Source organism: Lycium barbarum, chromosome 4 (genome assembly GCF_019175385.1).
Source record: "Lycium barbarum isolate Lr01 chromosome 4, ASM1917538v2, whole genome shotgun sequence".
In the NCBI taxonomy this organism is placed as follows: Eukaryota; Viridiplantae; Streptophyta; class Magnoliopsida; order Solanales; family Solanaceae; genus Lycium; species Lycium barbarum.
In genome coordinates this window covers 28,762,393-28,772,672 of record NC_083340.1, presented here as the reverse complement: position 1 = coordinate 28,772,672, position 10,280 = coordinate 28,762,393, and the positions used below count along the sequence as shown (strand labels likewise).

Sequence of the window (10,280 nt, the reverse complement as noted above, 5' to 3'; positions counted from 1 at the left end):
TTCATCTTCTTCGGAGTTGGTTACTCCTCGGCTAGATTTTCACTGCACCAGGTGAGAGCTTAGTAGGTGCGAATAAAGTGAAAGTTTGCCAGAAAAGATGAATTTGGTACCTGGATATAGCTCAGATTAGAGATGAGTTCGTGTTATTCTGACGGTTTGAAGTGATGCTGGGTCTGAAATAATCGAGATGTTGATGATTTTTAGATAACCGCCATCACTTCCATATCCGACGACCTCCTGGTAGATTGAAAGTTTCGAGACATCAGAGAGTTTAGGAAATCCGTTTGGTTCTGGTTAGAAGGAATTAGGCAACTTTACTTTTTTCAATTTTGCCCTTTGGCTTTTCAGATGTTTGGTTTCTTTATTTTCTTTTTCCTTTTATTTGTTATGTACTTATTTATTTATTTAATAAAATATCAACCACTAAGTTTCACTTAGTGGCACTCATTTAAAAAAAAAAGTGGGAGGGAAAAGATGATTAGAGGGTCAAGAAAAAACATTTTTTTTGGGAGAAGCCAGGCGTAACGTTTTTTTCCTCCAACAAAGAGGCGTAATATGTGGTGATATAGGTTTAACAGGGAGAGGGAAGTGTAACGAAAATTTAAAGTACAAACTGAAAGTGAATCCAGTAGACGTGTCTTTTGGGATTTTTCTATTTTATTTTAGAGCACTTAAATAATAGGGTAAAAAGCAAAATTCTAAGAAAATAGATAAATACTAATGCTAGCTTTTTAGGCATGCCACATCACCGGGCCTATGTCTAGCTTTATATAGAGAGAGAGATGTATAGATACCAGTCGATTTGTGGCTACATCAACATACTCCCTCTGTATTTATTGTCCCCTCCTCTTAAACAACCCCTGCTTTAGAATGTTGTGCTGAAATTAGAGTAACCAAGGTTTACAGTAGAAATGACAAATAAGGGATTTAAGGAATTTTACCTAGAGAGAGACCTCGCATTTGGTTAAATACCAGCATCCAAAGACAATCTGACACTTTGATCTATCACGAAACCCAGACAACAAACAGACAAAACCAATTCAATGGCAACATCACCGGACAGCAAATATTGAAGCTAACAATGTTTTCAAATGCAGGAAGAGACTGCTGTCCGGATTCTACATCTAAAAAGAACACGAAAAATACAAAGGTTTACTATTTCCACTTTCACAAGGAGTGTCCAAATGTTCTAGCTAGTTCAACAAAATTGCAGAAAAATCTAAGTTGCTTTCAATCAACATATCACTGAATACGTTACATGAACAGGTTGCTTTCAATCAACATATCACCGAACACGTTACATGAACAGGTTGCTTTTCTCCACTTTTCAAGGGGTGCCACACTGTTTGAGCTAGCACAGCAATATCACAGAAATTCTAAGTAGCCTCTCAATCATCACCAAAGTCCAAACTGTTTTACATGAACAAGTTGGGTCTGGTTGCCTTGTATGTCGTCGTGAGCTTTCTGGAAGGTGTCCTGACCTTCTTGAATACCAACTGGAACTTGATTTAGGAGTCATGGAACTGTTTGGTGCTCTCCCTCTTGCAAAGCTTGGATGGAATCGTAGCTGTCTTGATAATCTGGATACAGTGGTGACGGACACTGTGACGAGAAGCCATTTCAGTGTCCATCTGCTCCACAGCACCGTTCAAAGTAGTATCACGTTACTCTTTGTACATGTTGAGATAACCAGTTCTACTTTGGTAACGTAGCCATATACTGTAATTCTTGATCTTTTTTGGATTCTTCTCAAAGATATATAACCATACATAATGTTTGAATCAATCACATAAAAGAACTGTATCCCACTTCTAAGAGGAAGTTTATCAAACCACGTTACATAAAGCCATAGAAAGAGTCCTCGGAAGAAACACAACTTGGGAAAGAAGATACAAATCCAGGCAACTGTTGAAATAAAGATAAGGCAAACACGTACTCCCTCCGTCCCAAAAAGATTGTCTTAGTTTGACTTGACACGAAATTTAAGAAATAAAGGAACACTTTTGAAATATGTGGTCCAAAACAAGCCTTAGATATTTTTGTGGTTGTAAATCATCTCATAAAGTTATATTGTTTCTAAATATAGAAATGTGTCAATCTTTTTGGAATAAACTAATAAGAGGAAATTAAGATAATCTTTTTGGGACGGAGGGAATAGTTTTTAGGACTTCAAATGGGATAAACTTTGAGGACAGACTAAGAACCGCTGATAAATAGGGAAACAGCACTGCTCTTGCAGCAGAACAGAGATTACTAAACCAATGCCCTAGAAAAAGCAGAAAATGAACACAAAAGCTGCTTTTCAAACAAAGACAAATTCAGATACCAGAGGATGCCCTAATTCACTTGTGTCTCAAATTTCAGAGTGCAGACCGAGTTACAGCACTAGACGTATATACTTAACTATTGATGGCATAGGGTGCATACTCTGATTTTACACAACTGCTTTACACTGTGAAGTAACTGGAAAACTTTTTCCATCTTTTTTTGTTTTTTGGTCGAGGAAACCCGCAGTCGCTACCCTTCGATTGCGCACAAGGTAAATCCAGATCTAGTGTAATAGCCCGCATACCACACAGGAGAGGTAAACCACACTAGGCAAGCCCCGTGTGACGAGCTGGACAGAGAAAGCCTGCAGGAATTTGGGAGATCATCTGCTCATCCAACTCGGCCATCTTTTCTTCAACAACTTTGGGATAAAAATGATCATGCCTGCAACCATCAAGGGTTTTTCAAGCAGACGACTGTTTTATAAGGGCAACAAGGAGCTAAAGAGGATTACGAGATCCATCTCGGGCTGTGTTTTTTTAACAATTTGGAGAGATAGAAACTAAAGATGTTTTGAGATTAAAGTTCTGCCTATTCATATATTGAAATACAAATGTTCATGTAATTTAGCCTCATGGTTCAATTAGGTTGATATGTATGCTGGGGAAACTATCGAGAATGGTCGAATTTATTAGGACATCGCAGGTTTGACCCATATTGTATTTTAGGAGGGTGTACTCTCCTAGTGCTGGATGTTTTAGTATCAAATAAAAGTGTTTACTTTATCAAAAGAAAATAGATACTTGACCACTGTTTATAGAAACCAAATGCTAAAAGAAATGTAGAATGACAACATCCAAAGGCGTGGCCTAATAGTTAATGAAGGGGATTGAGAATCATGACGTCTCAAGTTCAATTCCTAGCGGAGGCAAAGCATTTGGTGATTTCTTCTAATCCGTCGAAGTTTCAGTTGACAGAGTTAGCTTATACATATGCTAGTAGAAGGTAATAAGGTACCATATGAAATTAGCCGAAATGCGCGCAAGCTGATCCGGACATCATGATTATAAATAAAAATGTAGCATCGCATTCAGCGGTCTCATTCTTCTGCTGTGAGATTGCCAAGACAAAGAAAGACTGGCATTGTTCAGTAGAACAGAAGCATAAATATAATTTTAACTTGCAGTTTCAATTTTTTGGAAACACAGCCAAGAGTATGTCTATCGCGTTCTTGCCAAGAATTGCCGGACATACTAAATTTCAAAACAGACCTACTAAACCCCATCTCTGCCTCTCTCTTTTCCGTAACTCAATGTCCCTATATCTTCTTCCTGCCATCAAAACCAATTGCAGCAAATTAAACCCCTCTTTCCAAGAAATTAAGGGTCACCACAGAAAACCTTTCTCCTTTAGTGCAAAACAAACATCTGCTTTTAACCGCGTCCAACATCCTCCAATTTCAGAGGAGCACAGTTATGTTACATGGGAATCGACTATGAATACATACCCACTACCGGTATGTAGTAGGTACTTGGAGTTCTTTTGCTAAGTTTAAGGACCCGTTTAGCCAAAAGAATTATTCACTTTTTTCACGAACTTTTTTTCACTTTTTTCCGGAATCAGCATTTGGCCATGAAAATTCCAAATACAACTTCAATTTATATTTAGAATTTGAAAAACAAGAAAAAATTATTTTTCAAGTTTTTACTTTTTTCACAACCAAAACAAATACATTTCAATAAAAAAAAAATACAATTTCAAAAATTGTGACCAAACTTCAACTCCAACTCCAAAACTCCAAAAAATGTGAAACAGTTTTTTATTTCTATAGCCAAACGCCTACTAAGAACCCGTTTGGATTGGCTTATAAGTTGCTTATAAGCTATTTTCAGTTTTTTTGAATGTTTGACTGGTCAACTTAAAGTCATTTTGTGCTTAAAATAAGCTCAAAAAAATAATTAGACCAATTTGACTTAGCTTATCTAAAACAGTTTATAAGCTGAAAACAGCTTATAAGCCAAAAGAAATAAGTTAGACTACCCCAATTTATTTATTTTTAGCTTGCAGCTTATAGGCACAAGTCCATCCAAACAGGCTCTAAGTGTGCTTTGAAGAAAACAAAAGAAGGTCCCAAGAACATAAAAACACAGCGGAAGCAGCATTAACATGAAACAGAACGCAACTAAGAGAACTGATCTAAACTGATGGTGCTAATCAGTGTTTTAAAAGGGGTGTAAGGCGGGGCGTTTTACATACGCCTCGACGAGGCGTAAGCCTCGAGGCACGGGGCGTAAGCCCCATGGGTATTTAATTTTTAGTATTTCTTAAAATAATATAATTACAATAAATATTTTTAAATAAGTAAAATTACATAAAAAAAATAAAAGAAAACTGATATATATATGTGTGTGTGTGTGTGTGCGCGCACACACACAAAAAAATGATCAAAGCAATCCATTATACACCGCTTATAACTTGTAATTATATATAACATAATTTTACAAGTATAAACAATACAATGAAATAAAAGCTATTATGAAATGCAAATCAATTCTAACATTTTAACTTTCAAACACGGAAAAAAACATAGTTTCTTAAAACACTATTACTATCATACTATTCATTTCATCTCCCTATAAGCAAATAATCAATAAAATTTATCAAGATTACAATTAAAACATAACTTCTTCATGAACAAAAAATAAAATTATATGATAATTCTGATACATAGGACTTATGACCAATGACAAGTGAAAATGTACAATTCCGCTATGTGTTTTTTTTTAAAATTAAGTGATATTCACCCTCACGACGTTCTCAAATAGTAAATATCCAATACTACGACTTGTTATATGAGTTACACCCAATCTTTTATTTCTATAGATGAAAAACTATTAAGTATCATTATTTTGTTAAACAATTATGAGGGTGAATGATTTTAATTAAGGAATTTAAAATATAATTTGTGTAAGAACTGTTAGGCGAGCCCTGGGCGTTGGGCGTTAGGCGTGTTTAGGGCGTACGGTTGGGCGCTTAGGGCGTAAGCCTCACAGGAACTAAGCCCCGCACGTTAGCCCCAGGGCGTTTTGCCACTGCCCTGCCCCGAGGCGAGCCCCGGAGCTAGTCCTGACACTGTCTTTTAAAACAATGGTGCTAATATAGCATTGATGGGCCCATGGATTGTCAGAGAAGGCAAGAGAAACCTTGCAGTTCGAAATAAGAGGATGTTTGGATTGTCTTGCTTATTGGTTTTTAACAGTGTTTAAAAAGGCAGGGTCGTAAGGCGGGGCGTTTTACATATGCCTCGGTGAGGCGTAAGCCCCGAGGTACGGGGCGTAAGCCCCATGAGTATTTAATTTTTTGTATTTCATAAAATAATATAATTATAATAAATATTTTTAAATAGGTAAAATTACATAAAAAATAAAAGAAAAGTGTATATATATATATATATATATATATAACCTTACAAGTATAAACAATACAATGAAATAAAAGCTATTATGAAATGCAAATCAACTCTAACATCTTAACTTTCAAACAATGAAAAAATCACAATTTGTTAAAACAATATTACTAACATACTATTCATTGTATCTCCCTATAAACAACTTTATCAGTATTATAATTGAAACGTAACTCCTTCATGAATAAAAATAAAATTACTTTCAAATAGAGAAATAATAAAATATGATAATTTTGATACATAGGACAAATGACCAATGACAAGTGAAAATTTACAATTCGGTTATGTATTCTTAAAAGAAATATTAAGTGATATTCACCCTCACGATGTTCTCATATAGTAAATATGCAATACTACGACTTGTTATTTGAGTTATACCCAATCTTCTTATTTCGGTAAATGAAAAATTATTAAGTATCAATCATTTGTTAAAGAATTATGAGGGTCAACGGTTTTAATTAAGGAATTTAACATATAATTGTGTAAGAATTGTTAGGCGAGCCCCGAGCGTTGGGCGTTAGGCGTGTTTAGGGCATACAATCGGGCGCTTAGGGCGTAAGCCTCGCAGGAATTAAGCCCCGCACGTGAGCCCTGGGGCATTTTGCTAGTGCCCCGCCCCGGGGCGAGCCCCGAGGCGAGTCCCAGAACTGCCTTTTAAAACACTGATTTTTAAGTTCTGTTTTAAATTTTATAGTGTTTGACAAAGATAAAAAATGATTAAAAGCACTTACTTTTAGATAAAAAAAAATATAAAAATAAATCAAAAGTAAAAAATTGATTATCACCAACTTAACTTTTAACTTATAAGTTAGTTTTAAAAAATCACCCTCTGAGACGATAAGACCAAGGTTCAACAAGACTAAAAGTCAAGACAAAATATCAGGGATCGCTATGCTAAAACAACACCAACCATATAGAAGTATTAAATCTTCCTCTGCAAGTCTGCAACACTTGACTAGCAAACATTGGCCTTACATACGACTTGTCGACTCCTATCACCATTTCGCATAACATTATTCTTTTGAGAATGAAAAAACTTCTTCAGTTAATTCAATTGTTACAAATTTAATTATTAGTATGCATAAGCAGCTAATTCAATTGTTACAAAGTACAACTAACCAAGAAACCTCAATTCGAGACTTGTAAAAATCGTCTATTGATATTTTAGGTATGTCAGATCGTGCTTATTATAATTTCTTTATCGCCATATTATTGAGTTCGTTATTCCCTAACATAAGGTCCTTTTTTTCCAACAAACTACTGCATAACTCAAAAAAGATTTATAGATGTCAATAAAAGAGGATTTGTAGCCATCACGAGGGGATAATGGAAATACCAAAAAATTACCCACTATATATTTGAAGACAAATAACTCAAAATATAAAGGAAAAATTTACACCAACTTTATTTCTTAAAATATAAGATTCACTTGGTTTTTTAAAAGTTAAACTTGTACGACAATAATATGTGTTATCTGTGTAATTGTATTTCAATGTGGAAAGAATACGTCTTTAATGTGGAGAAAAGTATGATATTTAAGAATATTTGAATTTGAATAGAAAGATAAAACTAACTAAATCTTAATTTAAATTAAAAGATAATACATTTGAATTGAGATAAAAGCATTTTAGATTTGAAAAAGTGACTTAATAAAAAGTATTGTTTGATTCCTTTACCCCTTTTTGACCGGATCATATTTGATTGGTATAAAACATGAGTTTGGTTAAATGGGTTTAATGAGTTAAATAAGTCTATTATTAAAAAAAAAAGTGTTTTAATGATATGGCATGCCAACTAGGAAAACAAGAGGATTTTGAGGTGTTTAGTATATTTTGAGGAAAATAGTGATAGTTGAGTGACTTTATTGTCCTAAAAGAAACAAAGATGATATTAAAGGTAGTTCCCCAAACTTGGGTGATCATTTAGGAAATTAACTCTAATGCATGCGTAGAAAGTGAGGCACCATCAACGTTTCAGCTACTCAAACCTTTACACAACTCAAGAAGTGTAGCTCAAAAAATGTGCCAAACAAATTCTTGTCCAAAAAAGTTTGTCATGACTTACTTGGATTTTCTTTTTCCTTTTTGTAAAAGTTAGAGATTTAAGAATATCATTATTTCACCTGAAATGTTTCTCAAGCTAATATTTCAACATTTAAAATACTGAAGTTTAGTACTTGAAAATTGATGGCCTAACCAATATTTGCAACTGCCAAAATATTGCATTTGAAATTTTAAAGAATATTTGATGTCCAAAGGCCCAGTGCGCTTCCTCTGGTACTTTTTATTTGTTGTTTTGTGGTTTTGATAGACCCATTAACAAAATTATTTAATAACATTAATTATAAGGTTATTTGACTAAATTAATACTCTATATCTCTCCTCAAACTTTCTCTAGATTGGCAAGAATTTTTCTAAAAATTGTATACATCAGTTATTGCGATGAAGGTAAATTTGAAAGGGAAAAAGAACAATAGGCGTCTAATTCTTTTACCTAGAACTAGAAAGCTATGGAGTAGTGGAATTTACCCAATAAAACATTTACTTAATTTAAACTAGCACATCCCAACTTTACAATATAGTATTTCATTCACAAAATTAAATGGACTCACCTACTCCACTAAAACTTTGTCTATAAATTCAAGTCTCTGAGAACATTGCATAAGCATACCAAATCCAATCCAGTGTAAGCAACAATTTAATTTCTTCAATACAATGGCTTTCTCACAAATGCAAAAAATTTCAGCATTTTGTTTCGTAGCATGGTGGTAGTTTCATTTTCATCAGTACCCCACTCAGAAGCTGCAATCTCATGCAACACAGTGTACTCTAAGCTAGTGCCATGCCTCAGCTACCTCATGGGATACCGCAAACAGTCGCCAGCTGGCTGCTGTAGCGGGATTAAGTCCCTCTACACAGCCGCTAGCACCACCCCCGACCGACAGGGGTTATGTACCTGCCTGAAATCAGGGGCAGCAAGTCTTGGCAGCAGTATTGATACTAACAAAGCTGAAAACACTTCTTATATAGCAGATGTGGTGTCACTGTTCCTTACAAGATTAGCCCCAACATTGACTGCTCTACAGTCCAGTAAATTCTATTGATATCACTTAATGTAAGATGTGCTCTCTAGTCTTGAAGAGCACTACTTTATGTTTATGATTGAATAATTTGGTTGAAGTGGCATGCATGTACTGGAGTTTTATGTATTTGGTGAATATATATAGTACCACTTCCTGATCGATATGCTCTCTTTATGTCACTCTATCTCATATTAATTTCTAGTCCTAAATTGATCAAATCTAATAATTGGTGAATTATTTGCTTCTTCAGCCTCAAGTAGAAAATATATGTTAAATAAATACATTAAGATTAAAGAGAAGATTTAAATGTTTAATAAAGTATCAATGATCGAACATGTGAGGATTAATTGATTACTGAAATGGAGCATAACCTCGTTTAATTTGTTTGATGCTGACCTGTGAAGGTGATTGGCAAGTAGATTGAGGGAGAACACATAGTAATACTGTAATCAAGTCGACTTGCTCTGGAAAGAAAGAGCAAATAACATTTCCAAATTCCAAGGTACCACATAATGTATGTTATTAATCTTATTGAGGTTTAAGAACCTTACAATCAAGTAAACCAATGTTCTAGCCATTTGAATCTTACTATTCCGATCATTACATGTCACTCCTTAAAAAGTTCAACGCCCTCACTACAGTTTACTTTTCTTGAAGATGTTTTATCTTTTTATTCCCGACCACCTTTGCTAAATTACAGTACTTTGAATACTTAAACTGAAAACAACTCAACGAATTTCTCTCCTTTCTCATCCACCTTCCATTCGTTGAACTAGATAAATTGTACTCCATAAAATTCTGATTAAGCAAAATGAGAAAAGTTATATAGGCTAGGGCGCTCTTTAGGAAAAAACAATAAACTAATTGCAAAATAATTTACCACTACTGTTATTTATTATCTCAAGTACCCGTTTGTTTGGGGCTACATCAACTTAGATTCCTCTAAATTTGTAAATTTGCATTGTCACTCCCTTGAACAACCGCTGCTTTACAAATTCTAAGCTTTGTTTCTATCTAAGGTCCACTAAACTTCTCAACTTCTTGGTGCTTATCCCCTCAATATACTGAACCACAAATTCACAAATCTCTTCCTTGCAATAGCTTTAGAATGTTTTTGCTGAATTCGGGTAACCAAATGAAGAAATGACATATAAGGGGGACCTTGAGAGAGACCTCGCATTTTGCACTTTGGTTGAATACCAGCTATCCAGCATTCATAGACAACCTGAAACTATCAAAATATCCAGAGAACAAACAGATGAAAGCAACTCAATGACAACATCACTGGACAGAAATATTGAAGCAAACAATGTTTTCAAACTAAGGAAGAGATTGCTTTCCGGATTCTAGATCTAAAAAGAACAAGAAAAATACAAAAGTTTTCTCACAAGGAGTGTCAAAATATTCTAGCTGGTCTAACAAAATTGCAGAAAAATCTAAGTGGCTTCTCAATCAACATATCAC

At 34.6% G+C, this 10,280-nt stretch overlaps 1 pseudogene; it reads left to right on the top strand.

The window, feature by feature from the left end:
* Positions 1-8,448: 8,448 nt before the first annotated feature.
* LOC132638328 (non-specific lipid-transfer protein 1-like) lies at positions 8,449-8,977 on the top strand (annotated as a pseudogene).
* The last annotated feature ends 1,303 nt before the right edge of the window (positions 8,978-10,280 follow it).